This window comes from Mesoplodon mirus, assembly GCF_964341445.2.
Source record: "Mesoplodon mirus genome assembly, chromosome: 12".
NCBI classification, from domain to species: Eukaryota; Metazoa; Chordata; class Mammalia; order Artiodactyla; family Ziphiidae; genus Mesoplodon; species Mesoplodon mirus.
This window is the reverse complement of record NC_138988.1, coordinates 78,318,898-78,340,504: the sequence shown is the minus strand read 5'-3', so window position 1 is coordinate 78,340,504 and position 21,607 is coordinate 78,318,898. Positions and strand designations below refer to the sequence as shown.

The window sequence follows — 21,607 nt, the reverse complement described above, 5'->3', positions numbered from 1 at the left end:
AAAGATACTTGATACAATTTCAATTTTCTTAAATTTACCAAGGATCGATTTGTGACCCAAGATATGATCTATCCTGGATAATGTTCCATGAGCACTTGAGAAAAATGTGTATTCTGTTGTTTTTGGATGGAATGTCCTATAAATATCTATTAAGTCCATCTTGTTTAATGTATCATTTAAAGCTTGTGTTTCCTTATTTATTTTCATTTTGGATGATCTGTCCATTGGTGAAAGTGGGGTGTTAAAGTCCCCTACTATGATTGTGTTACTGTCGATTTCTCCTTTTATGGCTGTTAGTATTTGCCTTATGTATTGAGGTGCGCCTATGTTTGGTGCATAAATATTTACAATTGTTATATCTTCTTCTTGGATCGATCCCTTGATCATTATGTAGTGTCCTTCTTTGTCTCTTCTAGTAGTCTTTATTTTAAAGTCTATTTTGTCTGATATGAGAATTGCTACTCCAACTTTCTTTTGGTTTCCATTTGCATGGAATATCTTTTTCCATCCCCTTACTTTCAGTCTGTATGTGTCTCTAGGTCTGAAGTGGGTCTCTTGTAGACAGCATATATATGGGTCTTGTTTTTGTATCCATTCAGCCAATCTGTGTCTTTTGGTGGGAGCATTTAATCCATTTACATTTAAGGTAATTATCGATATGTATGTTCCTATTCCCATTTTCTTAATTGTTTTGGGTTTGTTATTGTAGGTCTTTTCCTTCTGTTGTGTTTCTTGCCTAGAGAAGTTCCTTTAGCATTTGTTGTAAAGCTGGTTGGTGGTGCTGAACTCTCTCAGCTTTTGCTTGTCTGTAAACGTTTTAATTTCTCCATCAAATCTGAATGAGATCCTTGCTGGGTAGAGTAATCTTGGTTGCAGGTTTTTCTCCTTCATCACTTTGATTATGTCCTGCCACTCCCTTCTGGCTTGTAGAGTTTCTGCTGAGAGATCAGCTGTTATCCTGATGGGGATTCCCTTGTGTGTTATTTGTTGTTTTTGCCTTGCTGCTTTTAATATGATTTCTTTGTGTTTAATTTTTGACAGTTTGATTAGTATGTGTCTTGGCGTATTTCTCCTTGGATTTATTCTGTATGGGACTCTCTGTGCCTCCTGGACTTGATTAACTATTTCCTTTCCCATATTAGGGAAGTTTTCAACTATAATCTCTTCAAATATTTTCTCAGTCCCTTTCTTTTTCTCTTCTTCTTCTGGAACCCCTATAATTCGAATGTTGGTGCGTTTAATGTTGTCCCAGAGGTCTCTGAGACTGTCCTCTGTTCTTTTCATTCTTTTTTCTTTATTTTGCTCTGCAGCAGTTATTTCCACTATTTTATCTTCCACCTCACTTATCCGTTCTTCTGCCTCAGTTATTCTGCTATTGATCCCATCTAGAGTATTTTTTATTTCATTTATTGTGTTTTTAATCGATGCTTGATTCATCTTTAGTTCTTCTAGGTCCTTGTTAACTGTTTCTTGCATTTTGTCTATTCTATTTCCAAGATTTTGGATCTGGGAAATAGAATCTTGGATCATCTTTACCATCATTATTCTGAATTCTTTTTCAGGTAGACTGCCTATTACCTCTTCATTTGTTAGGTCTGGTGGGTTTTTTTCTTGCTCCTTCTCCTGCTGTGTGTTTTTCTGTCTTCTCATTTTGCTTATGTTACTGTGTTTGGGGTCTCCTTTTTGCAGGCTGCAGGTTCATAGTTCCCGTTTTTTTTGGTGTCTGTCCCAGTGGCTAAGGTTGGTTTAGTGGGTTGTGTAGGCTTCCTGGTGGAGGGGACTAGTGCCTGTGTTCTGGTGGGTGAGGCTGGATCTTGTCTTTCTGGTGGGCAGGTCCACGTCTGGTGGTGTGTTTTGGGGTGTCTGCGGACTTTTTATGATTTTAGGCAGCCTCTCTGCTAATGGGTGGCGTTGTGTTCCTGTCTTGCTAGTTGTTTGGTATAGGGTGTCCAGCACTGTAGCTTGTTGGTCGTTGAGTGAAGCTGGGTGCTGGTGTTGAGATGGAGATCTCTGGAAGATTTTCGCCGTTTGATATTATGTGGAGCTGGGAGGTCTCTTGTGGACCAGTGTCCTGAAGTTGGCTCTCCCACCTCAGAGGCACAGCACTGACTCCTGGCTCCTCAATTTGGGATGATTTGTTGTCCATTCATGTATTCCACAGATGCAGGGTACATTAAGTTGATTGTGGAGCTTTAATCCGCTGCTTCTGAGGCTGCTGGGAGAGGTTTCCCTTTTTCTTCTTTGCTCTCACAGCTCCTGGGTCTCAGCTTTGGATTTGGCCCCGCCTCTGCATGTAGGTCGCTGGAGGGCGTCTGTTCTTCGCTCAGACAGGACAGGGTTAAAGGAGCAGCCTCTTCGGGGACTCTGGCTCACTCAGGCCGGGCGGGAGGGAGGGGCACGGAGTGCGGGGCGAGCCTGCAGCGGCAGAAGTCGGCGTGACGTTGCACCAGCCCGAGGCGTGCTGTGCGTTCTCCCAGGGAAGCCGCCCCTGGATCCCGGGACCCCGGCAGTGGCGGGCTGCACAGGCTCCTGGAAGGGCGGTGTGGACAGTGACCTGCGCTCGCACACAGGCTTCTTGGCGGCGGCAGCAGCAGCCCCAGCGTCCCACGCCCGTCACTGGGCTCCGCGCTTTCAGTCGTGACTCGCGCCCGTTTGTGGAGCCCCTTTAAGCAGCGCTCTTAATCCCCTCTCCTCGCGCACCAGGAAACCAAGAGGGAAGAAAAAGTCTCTTGCCTCTTTGGCAGCTCCAGAGTTTTCCCGGACTCCCTGCCGGCTAGCTGTGGCTCATTAGCCCCCTTCCGGCTGAGTTCTCGCCGCCAGCCCCAGTCCTCTCCCTGCGCTCTGGCCGAAGCCCGAGCCTCAGCTTCCAGCGCCGCCAGGGCGAGCAGACAAGCCTCTCGGGCTGGTGAGTGCCGCTCGGCACCGATCCTCTGTGCGGGAATCTCTCCGCTTTGCCCTACCCAGGTATGTGGGGAGTTTCTTGCCTTTTGGGAGGTCTGGGGTCTTCTGCCAGCGTTCAGTAGGTGTTCTGTAGGGGTTGTTCGACGTGTAGCTGTATTTCTGGTGTATCCGTGGGGAGGACGGTGATCTCCGCGTCTTACTCTTCCGCCATCTTACCCGGAAGTTAAGCATTTCTTTAAGACATCTATTGGCAATTCTAGTTGCCTCTTCCCCTACAGAGCAAAATTTTCCAAATGTAAATCAATTTATAAAACTACCTAGAGCTGATGATGACTCAAGAAAAGTTGTGTGAGGTGACATTATTATTAACATACCAAAATCTTGATAACAACATATTTTGCGATTTTGTGGACAAGAAAAGGCAAGAAGACAAGAAAAATAGATTTTATGAAATAAATATATAATTGGAAAGTTACATATATCTTTATTTTATGAAGCATCCAAACATCCCTGACTGGTCAAGAGAATACCCAGAAATAGGTAATAATAATTTTCAACCATCTTTGACATTTTGCTGTTTTTTCACTCATTTAAAAACCATTACTCAATATATATTTTTAATATTATCATCGTGATGCGTATTTGTCAAGGTAGATAGTTGTTGCATTATTTCTGAACAGTTTGTCAGTGTGTTGATCAGTGTTATGTGTCAACTTGCCCAGGCTAGAGTCCACAGATATTCAATCAAATACTGATGGAGGTATTGCCCTGAAGGTATCTTGTAGATATGATTTACATCTATAATGAGTTGACTTTAAGGAAAAGAGATTATTCTAGATAATCTGGGTGGACTTGATTCTATCAGTAGAAAAGTCTTTAAGAGCAGAGCTGAGTTTTCCTGAGCAAGAAGAAATTTTGCCTGTGGGCAGGGGCTTCAGCTGGTGCCCAAGTGTTCAGCCTATGCTTCCTGATCGCCTGCCCTACAGCTTCTGGACTCACCTGCCTACCCAACTGCATAAACTAATTTTTCCAATAAATCTCCTAATATACATTTCCATCAGGATCTGTTTCAACAGTGGAATGCTGCATGATACAATTAGCTTAATTGATAATTTTTTAAATCTTGGCACACAGAGTGTGTGAGTCTCCACATGTCCACTACTCAGCTCTCTAGATGGAGGGACAGGCCTACATGCACGGTACTTCTCCCCAAAAATGTCTTCTCCAAATCTGACCTGAAATAGCTACCTTTTCTCTTTCCTTATCTTCTCTTTACTGTGTCTGTTCCGTTTTGCCCATTGGTAGGATTTTGACCATTCCATTGAGAATCAAGATATCTTCTCTGACCTCCTCTGTTCTCTAGATTTACCCAGTATTCCTGAGAGCCCAGATGCTGATGGTCCAGGACAAATGCTCCTCAGATGTGAGAGTTGGGCTGGGGAGGCAGCAAAGCCCCTCATAAGCTAATATCTTTGACACTTACTTGTGAATTAGGTACTCCTTAGGCTCTTATTTTTCACCCATGACCATTCAGCTTCTAATACTATTTTGCCTTCCTTGCTACCAATTCTTTTCCAGGGGCCCAAGAAGAATCCATCCTTCTCCTTTCTTTGCTGTCAGCAGCTTCCTTTTGACACCTCCAGGACACTTGCATATGGAACTGGGTGAGGCAAGTAAAGGTTTTTGAAACTCAAATGGCCACCCTTCCCCAGGAGTGTGGGACTCTGGTTGGTGTGGGTCCCTGTTCTCTCAGTGTCTTGCCCAGACCTTCCCTTAGTTCTGGTGACTCTCCAGACACTGAGTCTTTTTTTTTTTTTGTAAAGTAGTTGTTTTGTTTTCCTCCAGTTTTACTGAAATATAGTTGACATATAGCACTGTATACATTTAAAGTGTTCAGCCTAATGATTTGACCTACATACATCATGAAATGATGATCACAACAAGTTTAGTGAACATCCATCATCTCCTAAAGATACAAAATTAAAGAAATAGAAAAAAAATGTTTTCCTGTGAAAAGAACCCTTAGGATTTACTCTCTTAATTTTATATAATCTACACATCAGAGTTAATGATATTTACCATGTTATGCATTATATCCCTAGTACTTATTTATCATATAACTGGAAGTTTGTACCTTTTGACTGCCTGCATCCAATTCCTCCCTCCCCCTTCCCCCCTCCCCCCAGTAACCACAAAGCTGATTTATTTCTCTCTTTGGGTTGAGGGAAGAGAGATGCCTGGGATTTTTGTTGATATCAGGATTTGATCCAGAGTCTCTAATAATGACAAAGGATCATAAGATATAAAATATGGAAGAGTCACTGCCCGGATTTCTGCCACCTGTAACTAGATATGTTTCATTTTGTTCCATATGACAGTAAAAGGAAACCTCTCATGCTGATAAATATAAAAGTGTGAAGAGAAATACTAGCACAATAAGTCCCCTACATACGAACCTTCAAGTTGCAAATTTTCAAAGATGCAAGCGTGCATTTCACATGTCCAATCACATAAGTTAGTTCACGTGTGTGGTGTACATGGTCATGTGCTTGCATCCTCTACAAGTGGTTGTGTTTTGTGTACTTTACTGTACAGTACTGTATAGAGTACAATAGTACAGAGTCTTTATTTCAAGCCCAGGATGTCCAGAAACAAGCATAAAATCAGCGGTGATGTAGCTGGTACGCTAAGAAGCGCCAGCTGTTGTACTGTACTACTGTACTTTTCAAGGTAATGTACTGTAAGATTAAAAATGTTTATTTTTTGTGTTTGTTTTTGTTTGTGTTTGTTTGTTTTTTATGTATTATTTGTGCGAAAAGTATTATACACCTATTACAGTACAGTACTATATAGCCGATTGTGTTAGTTGGGTACCTAGGCTAACTTTGTTGGACTTAACGAACAAATTGGACTTACGAACGTGCTCTCAGAACTGAACTAGTTCACGTGTAGGGGACTTATGTATTAAAGAAAAGTGAAGCCAAAATTTTTTAGTACAATTCAAAGTGACTAGAATTATCTCCCCAAAATATTCATCTCCCTCCTCTATTTAGACCAGTTTCTCTCAAACATCAGACTTCCATGTTAAAATCTTTTTTATCCAAAATAATTGATTTTCTGCATAATCTTATTACTAAGATTGTACTTAATTTTTGTGCTTATTTTTCTTTGCATATGGACAATTACATAGGCTTCATGGATGGTTTCAAGAAGCCACTGGTTCATTTATTTCTTTTCTTAATTTATTTGTTCAGTATTTACTATGAGAGTCAAAAAGTAACTCTATATTTTTAAAGTACAGCTAAGGGTCCATGAGTAAGTTACACAACTTCTCTGAGCTTTCGTTTCCTAGCAAAGATGGAAGGCCTCATACCCCCTTTTCAGAGTTGTTATCAGAATTGAGTGAAATATCATTCAACCTAGTAGAGTATCTGGTATCAGAAAAGGATAGCATTGTTTCTTGTTGCTGTTGTTGTTATTTTAGAAATTTTGTTTCTGTTAAAAATACATTCTGCATTCCCAAATAAAGGACTATGTTTTGGGGTAGAGCTTTGTTTGTGACTTCTAAACTGCTTTATCCTCATTTCTATCCTATTTCCATCTGATATGGAAGTCTGAGGGGAACAATTGAAATAATAGTAGACAGTAAATTTTTCCAAATGACATTAAAGTTGTATGCCGACTCTGGATGACATTAACATCCTGAGGTTAAAATGTTTCTAAACTGAAATGGTTATGAAATTACTTAATCGCTTAGACTGTGAGTTCTTGGGTCTCTAGTCTTGGGAACAAAATCTGCTCAGAGGGAGACTGGGCTGGAATTGTCACATCTTTGGTGCTGTTGGCAGGTTTTCTCCCTAAGGTAGCTGGGAATGATTAGGAACAAACATTAAATGAAGAAGATTCTTTATGATTTTCGGAGAGGAATCAAGAACATGTTTTTATAAATTCCAGTTGATGTGAAGAATTAAGATCTGGGAACACTGCTGCTTCTGTGAGAAGAAATGACAGCTTATTGAGGCAGAGAGAATGAAAGTTATCCCCTGGGAATGAACTGAATCATTAACTTTGTGGCCATTTCAACAACGATAAACCAGAGGAAGTGATTTCAACCCAGGGCTGCCCACGCCTTGGTGTGAGGGTTTAGTCCAGGGAGACCTCGATGGCAGCTTAGTTTTCCCTACATTTCTCATTCCAGAAAGAAAAGGAGTTGGGGGAGAATACCTCATGTCATTTCCTGAGATGCTCAGTATTTACAGAATACATTTTTTGTCATCTTGGCCCTAGTAAGAGTCAGTATATTCTGGAAATAGTACAGAATTCTCAAGGCCTTGCTGAATTTTTCTGTGTACTTTCTACCTCCCAGCTTTGGGTTATCTGCAACCATGAAAAAGAGGCTTTCTAAGCTTTCTTAGCCATCGATAGAAACCAGTCGTCGCTTCTCTTTATCCATCTTAAAAGCCATCTGCCCTCATGCCTTTTCTTTCTCTTATTAATTTATTTATTCAATAAGTATGTGGCACAAAGAGGGGAACAAAGCTGATTAAAAGATGCAGGCAAGATGCTTACAATAGGGCTTCCCTGGTGGTGCAGTGGTTGAGAGTCCGCTTGCCGATGCAGGGGACATGGGTTCGTGCCCCGGTCCGGGAAGATCCCACGTGCCGCGGAGCGGCTGGGCCCGTGAGCCATGGCCGCTGAGCCTGCGCGTCCGGAGCCTGTGCTCCGCAACGGGAGAGGCCACAACAGTGAGAGGCCCACGTACCGCAAAAAAAAAAAAAAAAAAAAAAAAGATAAGCCATGCATATGCCAGGAAGATACGATATACACAGGTAAGGAAGAAAAATAAAATGTTGCTGTTTAAATTGATAAAAGTACAGCAGCCTTCTAAGGGAGTAGCATAAAGATGGAAGCTTATTTTAGAAGATACTTCACTTGGGTCATTTTGGAGGTGAAAGCTGAAACCCACTGGGCATTCGGATGAGTGAGTGCAAAACAAAAGGAGAGATGAGTTACTCTGTATCTTGAGGGTGAGAAGAACTAGGAATTTATTCATCCGTGAGAGGATGGGAAAAAGGAAATGTCAGAGGCTCTGGGAAGGAAGAAGAGCCCAGACATATGAGATAGATAAAGGCTTCAGGAGAACATTAACCAGGAAAATTCCACATGGGGTAGGGCAGAGGGACTATAGGACAATGATTCCAGTGATCAATGTAAGTTGTTTTCTGGGTTTTGATGTAATTACACTCTTTCTTTTCTCAGACTGTCAACAAGAATTCCACCCAGCAGCCTTATGCTAATGAGACTCTGGGGTAATGAAGGATTTAGGGTTCAAAGGCAGGAACCAAGAGCTATAAGCTGGCAGCAAGCCATTTAGTGCTGGTTCCAGCACAGCCTCCAGTGAGGATGGCTCACAAGAACTCAACTCTCTCCCCCACCTCCTTCTTTGAGGATCCCAGAGGAATGGAGGGTGGGAAGACTGGTGGTGGATTTCCCACAGTGCATGGGATGGAAACTCCAGCCATTCCTTTTGCTATCGTATAGGAAAGGCTGAAATCATACCAAAAGATTGTGTGTTGGGAGAATCAAGTAGGTTAATATGTCAAGGGCTTGGCATATAGTAAACTCTTAGTGGGTTTGGAGTATTATTAATTTTATTATTATTTGAACAGCTGGGTTATGAAATCATAAATAGATAATATACAAGACCGGGAAAAGTTACTAAATGGTACAAACAATATGTGTTCTAGAATTTTAGTGATGGGAGAGATTACCTCTGGCATCATTTATCAGGGAAAAGTTTATGGAAGAGCCAGGCTTCATGCTGTGCATGTGGACTTATGTGAGACTGAAGGATGAATCCACCTGAAAGCCCAGCTCTTTGTAGAAAGGAAAAGACAAAGCTTGTTGGAGGGAGGAAAGGAGATTCATTTGGGTCTGGAGCCAAGGCTAAGTACAGAAGAGCAGAAGTTACACTGGAAAGGCAGACTGGGCATAGACTGGGAGCATTTTTCTTTTTTCCTTTTTTTTTTTTTTGTGGTACATGGGCCTTTCACTGTTGTGGCCTCTCCCGTTGCGGAGCACAGGCTCCGGATGTGCAGGCTCAGCGGCCATGGCTCACGGGCCCAGGCGGTCCGTGGCATGTGGGATCCTCCCAGACTGGGGCATGAACCCGTGTCCCCTGCATTGGCAGGCAGACTCTCAACCACTGCGCCACCAGGGAAACCCCTGGGAGCATTTTGAATAGCAATACAAAGAGCAAAGTCTCTTGATAGGTAGTGTGTATATGCAACACAGATGTCATGGACAGATATTTGAGAAGGGAGTATCAAAATCACAGCACTGCTTTAAGGAAATTCACCTGACAGCAGAGTGTCAGTGTCCGGGAGGAGGGAATCCAGGAGAGGAACTGCTGAGGATGGTTTTTTTTTTTTGTCATTCAGGCTGGAAGAGATAAATGAAAACATGAAGTGATGGCAGGGAATATGCAAAGAAAGAGACATATGGGAGCTGTCTGTCTAAACCATAATCAGCAGGTTTTGGAAACTGATTTGGGGTTGGGGAAAGGATGGGGGGGCTGGAAAAATAAAGATAGAAGCAAAGTTAATTATCACACCCCAGCTCTGAACCTGAAGAACTAGAAGAATGGTGGTGCCAAAAGCAGGACAAGGGATGTGAGATATTTTGGGAAACGCCCTCATTTAAAGAGGAATGAAGAAAAGCCAGATTAGGAGGGAAGAAATGGGAAGTCCTAGGATAGAGGCCCCGAGCGGTACAGATGCAGGGAAGATGAGAGAGGAGTTTCAAGAAAGAATTGATTGACATGTTAAAAGCTTCAAGTTGAGAAACAGGAGACTTGAGAAAAGCTCTTGTTAGCCTGCAGTCATTGGTGACTTTAAGAGTCAGATTTAGAGAGAGGGATGGATTACTAGCACTTCAGAGAGAGGAGGAAGAGGCTGGGTGATTAATAATTGTTTTTTTTTCCATAAGTTTGGTTGAAAATGGAAGGGAAAAGATAGGATGGTAATTCAAGAGTAGGCGGAGTTAACAGACAGTTTGTTGTTGAAATGTTTTTGGAGTAAGAGGTATGAACACCTTTTTAGGCAAAAGGATAAAGGAGCAAGTACAAAGGAAGAGATTAATGTGCTAGAAGAGGATTGTTACAAAGGACGTGTGAGAGGTCAGCTCTCAAGAGCTCAAGTAGGCTACTGGGTCCTGCACATCCTTGTCAAGCAGCTATGAGGATCCAGTTGTATTTTGCAATGGGAATATCTCTTCACTAACGTTTTGTGGCCTTCCCCATCAGTCACAGAGAGAGCAGGGAGGATTGGTAGGTCCCCCAGGACCAGGAGTGGCCAGTGGCACAGTGGACTGTCAAGCGGGAAAGATATAGGGAAGGTTGACAAAGAGAGTATTTAAATAGCTCTGCATGGCATCTGGTTTAATAGGAAGGTAGTTGTAGCTTGAATAGTTGGAAGCTAAAGAAGGAGGTGTGGCACAGCTGGGCCTCTCAATGAAGGCAGATGTCCCATGAAAGTGAGGAAGAGGCGGTCAAAGGGTGTGTTCACCACCAAAAATATTCAAACTTAGAATCATGTATTTTCAGATTAGAGCAGTTTCTGATGGTCACATTGTGGCAGAACATGGCAATTCGCTAAAGTGGGATGCAGGTCATTGGCATGGAGGAGCTCCAGGAGGTGAGAGACCAGGGTCTTGAAGGTGAGGATGCAGAAATCCCAGAGAACAGTTGCAGAGGAAAGAGTCAAAGCATGAGCTAGATGTCAGCGATCAAGGAAAAGTGGAAGAGCAAGTGGTGATGTGTAAGTACGAGGGGGATGGAGGGGAACTGGGAGGGGGAAGGATTTGTGCCCAGGGGCACGGGGTGGGGCAGGTGTGATGACCAGGATTCGACACCCAGGGAGATTGAAAGGGAACTGGGGGCAGAAGCTCCTGAGAAGGGAGAAGGCTTTAAACCCAGACCCACATTGTGTGTGCTGATGGGGCACGGAAATGCCTCAGGGTGACAATCTAGGGTGCAGAGACCCAGGAAGCCCTGCATCACCAGGGGCTGTAACATCATCACAGTAATATCTCCTGGATGATGAGTGATTTCCCTCTCACATCTTTAAAGAGACATGGTCTCTGTTTATTCACTTTTACATCGGAGATGTTGACTAGCAAGGATGGAGGTGAGTCTGAGACTCACCTCTCATTGCTTACCAGGTAGGAGAGTCAGAGTTTAGAGAAATTTAGGACACATCTCACAAACCCACAGCTTCTTCCTCCACGCCCCCCCCCCAATTTTCTTCAACCCACACTAGTTTGTTGCTAAAACTCCATCGACCAAACCAACCAAACAAACGAAGCAGGATTTATGCTCAGAAGCAGAATGCCTAAGTTTAGTTTTTAAAAACAAGTTTCTCTTTACATCATCCAAATAAAATGGTTTCTCTTTCAAACTTCCTAGGATACATACATTTTTAAAGTACGTTGTCTTCGGGAAATTTTTACATGTATTCATGGAGGTTTTACAGGTTCTCTTGTGAACTACATCAAAGAGCAGGTGGTAGACAATGCTGAGCTGTCAGTAAACATGCAGGTGACTGTGTACCTGAAGGGGGCCCTGAGGACCCTCAAGGTTTTGTTTCACGTGGAAGAAGTGAGAGAATCTGAGATCTAGCCAAGAATAGTACTGCAATTCCATCAAGGATTAGAGATAATTCTCATTCTCCCAGAGTTCTTTTCCCTTAATTTTTTTCTACCCCAGTTGCAGGTGGAGGATGTGAAAAGAATGTGTCTAGTCTATGACTCAACATGTCTCTATTTTTTAAAATAATATTTTAGTGACTTTTCTTTTTTTTTTATAAAGACAAACTATAGAGAAAAACCAGCATCTGTATTACATGCCAAACAGAATTGAACTATTAATATTTTGTGATTTTTCTTTTTTTAATACCAAAGACATAGAATAAAATGCAAAATCTTATATCGTCTGCTTAGTCCTATTCCATACCTTCTTTTTCCTGGATTGTATAGTTCATTTTTTCCATTATATGTCATTGGATATATATTTTTTGAAGCTGGCTTTTTTCATTCTGGCCTTTTTTTTTTCACTTAAAAAATTATCTATCCATGTTGACACATATAGATCTAGTTCACTATTACTGCAATAATACTAAAATATTTTATCCATTTCCCTACTGATGCACATATAGGTTTCTTCAGATTCTAACTATTAATAATAATAATGAAATTGAACACTCTTGTATTTTCTCCTTGTATATATAGGCAAGCATTTCTCTCAGATATATAGTAGTATATATCCAGAATTTTGAACTCTCCTAGATATGCCAAATTGCCCTCGCAAGTGATTTAAGTAACACGCACTCAGCGGTGTGAGTTCCTAATTGCCCCCCTAAACAGCAGTGTATGAGAATTCCTAGTTTCCCAAAATACTTGGACTTAGTTCTCCCTCCCTCCCTCCCTCCCTCCCTCCCTCCTTTCTCTCTCTCTCTCCTTCTTTCTTTCTGCCTTAATTTTTCCTAACACCTTAATTTTCCAGGGAAGCATATGACAGTGGTTTTACCTAAGGTGAACATTTATTTTCCAAGAACAATCCTACTGATGTTTCTTGCGTATGTTGTCTCCTTGACAGGGTTGATACTATGGAACACACGTTTCCTCTTTATCTCTCAGTGACACAATGCAAGTCATAGAACTCCTTGGTAGTCGCCTCTCAGTGCTCTGTCTTCAATGACACATGTGATATTAGTATTTGGCAAAGAGAAAATAAGGCTAATGGAACGTGACTAATTTCACCTCCAATGTAGGTGGAGCCAAAGCTGGTGGTACTGACTCTCTTTTCAGGAGACACTTCGAGCTTGTGCAGAAAGAGCCCCATTTTGCAGGAAGTGATCTTTGGGCATCCAGCAGACACACTTGTTCTGTTACTTACCATGATTGTTCATACTTCTCACCATGCCTCCCAAATGAGGAACCATTCTTCTCAGGAAAACATCCAAACTTCCACACTGAGCTCTTAGGTATGTTTTTTTCCCCCCTCAAAATAATGGAATCAATGACAAATTAATTTCAAAAGTGAAAAACAAAACAAAACCTAAAAGCCTTTATGTTGACCTGCTTATCTGGATCCAAGAGCATTAAGGAGCAGATTGGATTGATTGACCAGAACATTCCTTAGAGATAAATGGCTTTACATCTTTGATATTAAAAAATGTATTTTGCAAGTCACATCAATTAAAAACACAACAAATACCAAAATTAAAGAAAAACCAAACCACACAAATATATTGATAGTAAGATATTTCTGGATGGCTGTCTATGTGGTTACAGATTCTGAAAATAACATTTTAAAGGATTATCAAACACCTGAAATGTGTGCCCTTTGTTTATCAAGGTCCTCTTTCCTCCAAGCTACTAGTTTCAATGAGTCCAGCTTTGATACTTTTTCCTTACCTGGTAAATCCACATCCAGTTACATTTTGTAACATCCCGCTTTGGGCTTTGCCTATACTTCTGCCCTTCCGGAAACTCTGTACACTCTTAACTGTTCAGCTGAGGCAGTTTCTCTACTTACTTTGGTAATCAACATACTTCATTCTTTCCCTGAGGGAAAAGAGTTCCGCTACAGCAAACTCCTACCATGACTTACTGTATTCACTGATTATCACCTGACTTCTGTTAAAAGATCATTATCAAAAGGTGAAATCGTCACTCTCATACAAATATAAAATGAGCATGTGACAAAGTTTTTATTTAACTCATCTATTAATGAAGGGATGGTAAGATGTTAAAGCTCATTCAAAGACAAATCTCAAGAGCAGACATATTGGTGCAGGCAAATCAGGAATGCTGAGCCGAATTGGCTCATAGATGCAAAACTGACTCATAGCCTATAGAGCATTAAAATGCCATGTTTGGGATAGTCATTTCTACCGTGTAAAAATCAACGGTTATCTCTACTGGAGAAAGGTAATTTGTGTTTCTATGGCAAGAATCATCTGCATTTCTGTCAGTTTCTACATCTTTCAGAATTATAAAATAGCCAAAGTAATCAAAGGTATAGACCTCTATAGATTCAGCGCCTCACAAACGGTCTGCAGACGATACTCAACGTCCTGTTGACAGGACACCCAGTCATCTTTTTCCACCTTAACGTCTTTCACTATGTTTCTCGATTATTCCATCTTCAGTGGAAGTAATGCCTATTAAGTAGGAACAAAATTGAGACTCCATGAAGAAAATTTAAACCATTGGTTTAGGGAATATCTTTGCTTTATTATAGATCTCTGCATATACTAAATTACAATTAACTGCACAAAACTAGATATTCAGAATAACACACTTTTACCTTATCTTTATAGATGTTAGATTTTGCATCTCCACTACTACAGCTTGTGCTCCAATCCGACAGCCTCAGCTGAGGTGTCTCAGCTAAACACAGCCCTTATACATACATGAAGTGACCTTTTGGTTCATAGGAACTATGACAAATGACCAGAACACACGAATACAGGCTCGGAAATTCTAGCAGAAACATTGTCACGAAGCATTTACAACCGTGAAAAGAAAACTAATTCGGCGACTTTCAAAATGTTTCCAAATCCAAGCAAAACACAGAAGCTAATTTCTGTGTCATCACAGCAGCTCTGTGGCACAATCCTTGACCCCCTTCTGCATTTTGGGTTTTGGAAAACACCAGCTTGATTTATCAGGGAGCACAGGAAAGGCACTGGGGAGTCATGGAGGGAACAAGGAGTTTCTAGATGCTTCTAGATGAAATGGTGACCTGGAGAGTCACCCCCCTCCATCCCTCTGTCCCTCTACCCCCCAGTTTCCCAGCCTTTGCTGGACCCGGTGTTTCTTCCCACCTCTCCATCTTCACCCGTCTTCCCTTCCCTCCTCCTTCCTTCTTTCCTTTCCTCTCTCCCATTTGGCATCCCCCCACCCCCTTCTCACCTCCAACCACTTCCCATTTTCCTTCACCCTTTCTTTTAACTTCAGTCCTCCATCTTCTTGGCATGTCCAGAGCTTCAGTTTCTGAATAGAGGTCATTTTCTACTCATAATACAGTCCCTGTAAGAACAGGGACGGACAGCACATGACCAACTGTGGTGTTTTAATAATAGCCCTGCCGTATTGCCTGTGAAATCGCTCCACTTTGTCTGCCAGGGTTTAAACTGTAAAACCATAACAACAATCTTATGTTTTCCTCTGAGTCATATGTTTTCCCTTTTCCAAAAAGTGGAGAGCTGTAATTCATAGTGCTTTTCCTGCTAATGCTCACCTTACACAAATAACACCCTCATGGGTCCTAGGTCTAGGGGTGTGATGCTGAAATAGACGCCATCCAGGACTATATGGAATTTATAGCCCAGCAGGAGGCGTGGACAAGTAACAGACCTTCACCACTTCAAGTTATGCGTGTTCCGGGAGAGATAAGCATGGTTGGCTACGGAAGAACACAGAAGGGGCCCAGGAATCAGAAAAGGACTTTCTAGAAGATGTGAGATTCAAAGGATTAGGGGTTGGTAGAGGGCATCCTTCAGAGAGCGATTTCCAGGAGAGGATAGAGGTGGAGATGGAGAGAAGGAAAAGGCGGGTGAGGAGAGAGGGGGGAGGTGGGCTTTGAGGTCAGGTGCAAGAGGATGGCCAGTGCTGGTTCTCAAGGGGCTGTGAGCCATGCTCAAGCATGTGGCCTTTATCCTTAGGCTACTGGAAGAGTTTAAGCATGTGATAATTTCATGAAGACAGCAATTGAGAGGTTGCTCTGACTTCGGGGAAGAGAATGGATGGGTGTGAGGGTTGGACCCAAAAGCACTGAGGAGACCACTGGTGGGAATTTAACCCAGGGATGTGTTTGTAGTCTGTGCCCGCTCACACCCACAACCCAGCTTTTCCCCCTCTTTGTACCAGCTTCTGAATACATTGCTCTTCAAAGGCTGACTGTCACCCCTCGGAACAAGGTGGCAATAGTCCAGGCCTCTTGATAACACAGCTTGTTAAAACCAACACGCCCACAGTTCCAGCCTTCTTCCTATTGGAACCGAGCAGGGCCCTATGGGGCCATCCCAGGGCAGACCCCTCCCCCATGTCCTCTGCTTTAGCTCCTCTCTGAAGTACTCAGATAATCGTATTTCATGCATATTTCCTGAGTTTTTTAGATGCTAAAAACAACCACCAGATGGAAGAAATTAACTACTTAATGATCATGAGCACGTAGCCCCCAGGACCTTCTGGCACCTAATGACTGACAATGTTCACCCCTGTGACACCGGCCCATCAGAGAATTGTGCACAAGCTGATCACATACCCTGCGACCCTCCCCCCTCCCTTTCCCCTCCCCCCCTCCTCTCCCCCTCCCCCCCCCTCATCTGGCCTTTAAAAATGCTTTGCTGAAACCCTTCGGGAAATGTGGGGTTTTGGGGACATAAGCCCCTCGTTCTTCTTGCACGGCCCTGCAAAAGAAACCCTTTCTCTTCTCCACACTCCGATGTTTCGGTTTGTTTGGCCTCACTGTGCGTCGGGCACACAACTTGCATTCGGTGACACGTTGGCAGGATGGGCTTCACAGATGTACCACCTACATAAGCCGCAAACAGCCGTGTGCTCAGAAGGGCCCGCACTGGGTTTAAGGTTCTGCTGTCATCTAGAAATCCTTAATTTCTGAAGGAGTGACCTCACATTTTCATTCTGCACGGAGCCCTACCAATTATGTAGCGGGGAGTCCTGCTTCTAGCAATCTACGGATGTTTGCCTTCAGAGAATTCTTTAAACTGTAGGGTAAAATGGCCCAAGGACTTGAGGAAGTGTTCCAGAATTAGACACAGACTGTCATCAGCGTTTCCAGAGACAGAGCTGAGAGAGTCTTTGCCTCCGCTGGCGAGCGGACCCTTCTCAGGCCTGTTCGGCCTGCCTCTTACCAACGGCGCTGCAGCACCGCATCTGGAGTGTGGCCAGAAAATTCTTCAGCTCGGTGGAAGAGGATGAGGACATGCTTGACTTTTGTAGAGTTCAACACTTTCAGAAACTTCAGGAAGAAAGCACTTGGTACAAGGTAAAGCTAGCAGGCCCATCAGCCCCCTGCCTGCTGCCCTGCTAATTCTCATTTCCACGATTCTTAGCATGTTTATTCTCTTCTTGCTAGTGGCCAAAGGACATGTTTAAATGTCTTATTTCCTCTGGGGAGCCTAGAGAGAGGCAACAGGCACCTACTACAGGAAATCATGCGGAGAGGATCTCTTATTTAACACGGTTCCCAGATTACTTCCCTTCCCCCAGCCTCCACCCCCCACCTCCAGCCACACCGAGTCACCCAGTTTCTTCCTGCAGCAGAGACTAGACGGCAGTTCACCTCTGCCCCCTGAGGTCTCCGTGAGACAAGGAGCTGAAGTCTGGTCTTGGCAACCCCACCCTCTCCGCGGCTGTGATTGAAGGCGTGGCCCTTCAGTTTCACCTCCCCAAAGAGGTTCTTGGGAAGCTCTCCAGTACAGGGTTAAACTTCAGGAGGCTGCAAAGCACAGACGAGAAAGGTAGGTTCCTGCACTCTTTTCTTTCGCCTTGTACTGTGAACCAAGCTGTTCTGAAGTGTGTGTCCATATGGCTTTTCCAGTTGGCTGCATGTTTTCAACCTCTGTGTCTGGTTGAGGTTTACTCATTTACAGAATGTGGGGAAAAAGAGTGAGAGGGGAGATGACTCTTGGGGGTTTTGCTTTTGTACATCTTTGGATACAGAATGCCACCCAGAATAGTACCTAGAACACGAAGCTGATTCTTCTTTTCTTTGGAGGGAAATCCCATTAGAAGTTGCAGTTGGGGGGCTTCAGTATATGAGAAAAAAGTTTACCACCTGCCTTTCCTTTTCAACAATGTAGACCCTTCCCTTGATTTTTTTTTTTTTTTTTTTACTCCTTTCTGAGTTTTTCCTTTCAGTTAAAGATGCCTTAGAGCTGATAGGGTATTTTCTGACAGCAGTATAAATATAGGTGTTTCTAATTTCGGGTACCTATGAGTTATGAGAAATGAACAAGCACGGTGTTCAGGATCAGGTGGACTGCCATGTTATTTTCCAGAATTTGCTATGAAACAATTGTTCTTCCTGAAGCTTCCTGAAACTAGATTCAAGTGTCTCTCAAGTGATGGCTGTGAAGGCTGATTTTATTTGCTCTGTTGTGATAATTGTCTGCAGGGATGCTGCTCCCCTTAGCTGGCTGCTTTTTCAGTCATTACTGGGGCTAGAGATGACGTGTCCACTGAGACCCAGAGGGGCGTCTAGACTTATTCAAATAACACTGCATGCTTCTTTGACTTTTTTTTTGCCTATTATGCTTTTCATTGTTTCATCTTCGTCCTCACAAGCAACCTTTCCTCTGGGAGAAATATTTTATAGCGACTTCATAGAATACCAGTCTACAGCTGTTTATTTGAACATTGACTGTTCTTTCCTAACTTTATTTAGTTCCGATGCTCAAAATTTCTTGCCACTTCTGTATTTTACCCGAGCAGAGTCTCCCTCCATTCCATCCTCCATACTCCGCTACAGGGTTCTTGGGAAAATGCAATTCTCTTAATGTCATTCTCTTCAGTGAAATATTTCCATTGCACCCCATTGCTTACAGCCTTGCTTCCTAAAGGGTAGTCCAGGGACCAGCTGCATCAGGCGTCATTGGGCAGCTTGTGAGAGATGCAGGTTCTCTATCTGCTCCCCAGATTTACTGAATCTGCATTTTAACCAGGTCCCTGGGTGATTCACATGCATTAAAGTTTGTGAAGCCCCAACTTAAGGAAGGTAGACAAGACCTTCAAGGTCTGGTCCTTATCATCCGGCCAGCCTTACCTCTCACCCTCTGGCTTTCCAGCTGTGCCCAATACCTTCCATTTCCCCAATATGAGAGAGCTCTAATGCCTACCTATGTCTGTGTGTGCTGTTCTCTCTGTCCCCGATAACTTCATTCATCTTCTCCACCCAACTACCCACTGCAGCCTGATTGTTCCTCCCCCCTCCCCCATCCAGTCCACCTTAAACTAAATGTCCATCAAGTCTGCTATTTTATGGCAACTTAGCGAAGTGCTTCTGCCATAGCCCTTAGTACATTAAATGATCGTTGCTAGGTTTATTATTTTCATCCTTGAGGAGTTACTGGAGATTGACTTCTGAATCCATAGCACTTGAGCCAATGCCAGGTACATAGCCTGTGCTCAGTGTTTTTGAATTCATGAATGAATGAATGGATGAACAAGTGAATGGATGCATTGTCTGAAGAGGCCCAAATCATCCCCAGATCGAGGTCTGTAGTTTGAAGTCTTCCAAGGAGATTGCCACTCTCTATCATATTTTTCCACACTCTCCTTTATGAGACTTGCTGGATTCATTTTTTTCACCAAATATTTTGAGTACCTACCCTGTGTCATTCCTTTTCGAATCTATTTCTTTATGTCGTTGTGAATAGTCTCTCCCAGAAGGTGTTTCTCTATCAGTGCCCCTCACTCGCCACCACTCCAAGTCAGAGACTTACTCATTTTTCAGCAAATAGGTACTGAACCCCTTTCCCATACCAGTTACTGTGCTACCTGCTACAAATATGATGACAAATGCGAGCCCTGCCTCCATGCAGCTCCCCAAAGAGAAGATGGGCCTTTTATCATCCTCTGTCTTGCTTTTCCTTATAAAGTCTGAAGGAAAACTGAAAGCCTTATCTTTAACCAAAGCTGGCACATCCAAGTAAAGACAGCAGGAGCTTGAAGGCAGAGTGATTTAGTAGAAAGGAAGCTGGGCTGTGTTTCAGCACCTTGATTTAGTCCAGCACCTGCAATTCCCTAGCCAGGTGACCCTGGGTGGGTCCAGATCCATTTGCTGGACCTGGATTTTCTCAAGTGGTGAACAAGATGGAGACTTAGAAGGAAAAGAGACCCCTGCCTTCGTGAGTGTACAGAGAAGATAATATCCAGGGAGCCTCTGCACTCACTTCTGTCATGTTACGTGATGATTTGAAGGGCAGGGCTCTGTCGTTCTCTGGGTCAAACTGGCAAAGAGGAGACCTTAAGGGAGACATTTCATGACTATGCCCATGAGCTCAGCTGCGACGTTCATGTTGTCCTTTGGCACCTTCCATCAAACACTATGTGGCAATGGCTTCCAGGGAGCAGCGCCCTGCAGCTCAGAGGAATCTACTTGGTATTCATTGTTGGGTGGAGAGCTGGTTTCAAGTAGGGAAGCTGAGGAGGAAGGCAGTGCCATCCTCAGGCAGTCTCTGCTTTTGGAAAGCAGTCAGGAGAAGGGAAGGAAGTGGCTCCACCAAATCGTGCAGAAAAAATCTGGAAACGTATAGACATAGAGCAAAGAAGGGATCCCTGACCCCTACTGTGGCATGGTTGTAAGGACTCCCTTTCTGATTACACTTGGGTTCTTTCTAATTTGTGTTCATTTCACCTAGAATCAGAAGTTGGGGGCCGGGCATAGTATCTTTTGTCCCCGAGCTTTGCACCCCCATGGGGTGCATGCACAGCTGGGAGGAAACAAATCCTTCCTATTTGTTCTCCAGATACAACCACAGGCTGAGGCTGCAGCAGACTCTTCAGGCGCTCGCAAGGGTTCACCCTTTCCCTGTCTGAGCCTTCCCTTCCTGCTTCATCACTGTGTGCAGCTTCCAAACGAAATGCCTTCCAAACCTGAGTTCCTTCTTGCTTCCTGTTCCTCGTGTATCTCTTTGCCTCCAAATTTCCTGCACACCCACCTTGTGTATAGTTGCCTCCCAGCAGGCAGTGTTTTCTGATGGTCATTTCCTAACTCTTCAAGTTAACATTAATGTCTATCAGTAGGCACACCTTGTAGCAACAAAAAAAAAGGAGGCTCACCTGCATGGGAGGTTTCTAATGACCAACTGCAGATCTCGGGATGTATCTGAGATCAACCTTGCCTGTACTTGACCAACATTTGTGTTTTCATCAGCGGCATGGAGTGGGCTAGAAAGAGGTAGACCCACTTTTGAATCCTCCATCTGCCATCTCCTTCAATAAGTGGTTGTATCTCATCAAGTCTTAGATTTGTTTCTGAAAATGCAGATAATATTTACCAAGCAAGGTTGTAGAGAAGATTAATTAGCTTAAGTACCTAGTATGTTGCCTCAAAAAATACATCAGGGGCTTCCCTGGTGGCGCGGTGGTTGAGAGTCCGCCTGCTGGTGCAGGGGACGTGGGTTCGTGCCCCGGTCCGGGAAGATCCCACATGCCGTGGAGCGGCTGGGCCCATGAGCCATGGCTGCTGAACCTGCGCGTCCAGAGCCTGTGCTCCTCAACAGGAGAGGCCACAACAGTGAGAGATCCGCGTACCGCAAAAAAAAAAAAAAAAAAAAAAAATCAGATCTGATAAAAGGAGACTGACCAAGATGGTGAAAATGAGAAAATTGTCATGTGCAGAATAGTTGAAAGAACCAGAGGACATTTGAAGTAAGAAGTAAGTCTTGCAGCCCATGAAGGTTGCCTTCAAATATTTAAAGATTGCTCAAGGTGGGAAAAGGGGTCGACAGAGGATGGATCAGGGGCAATTATAGGGTAACAGGTCGTAGCTCAATGTACAGAAGGATTTACCCACCATCTGAATTGTCTAAAACTGGGTGAGCTGCCTTGGGGCAGGGTGAACACCCTGTCCTGGGCAGTGTTCCAGCACCTTGGAAGACCATGGCCAGGGTGT

At 43.5% G+C, this 21,607-nt stretch overlaps 1 protein-coding gene across 1 annotated transcript in view; it reads left to right on the top strand.

Moving 5' to 3' along the window:
• Window positions 1–17,144: 17,144 nt before the first annotated feature.
• Window positions 17,145–21,607, top strand: part of ADGRF5 (adhesion G protein-coupled receptor F5) — a 111,682-nt gene continuing 107,219 nt past the window's right edge. Inside the window, exon 1 of the mRNA XM_082638017.1 lies at window positions 17,145–17,450. The gene's annotated coding sequence lies outside the window, so the exon portion shown is untranslated. The remainder of the gene's footprint in view (window positions 17,451–21,607) is intronic.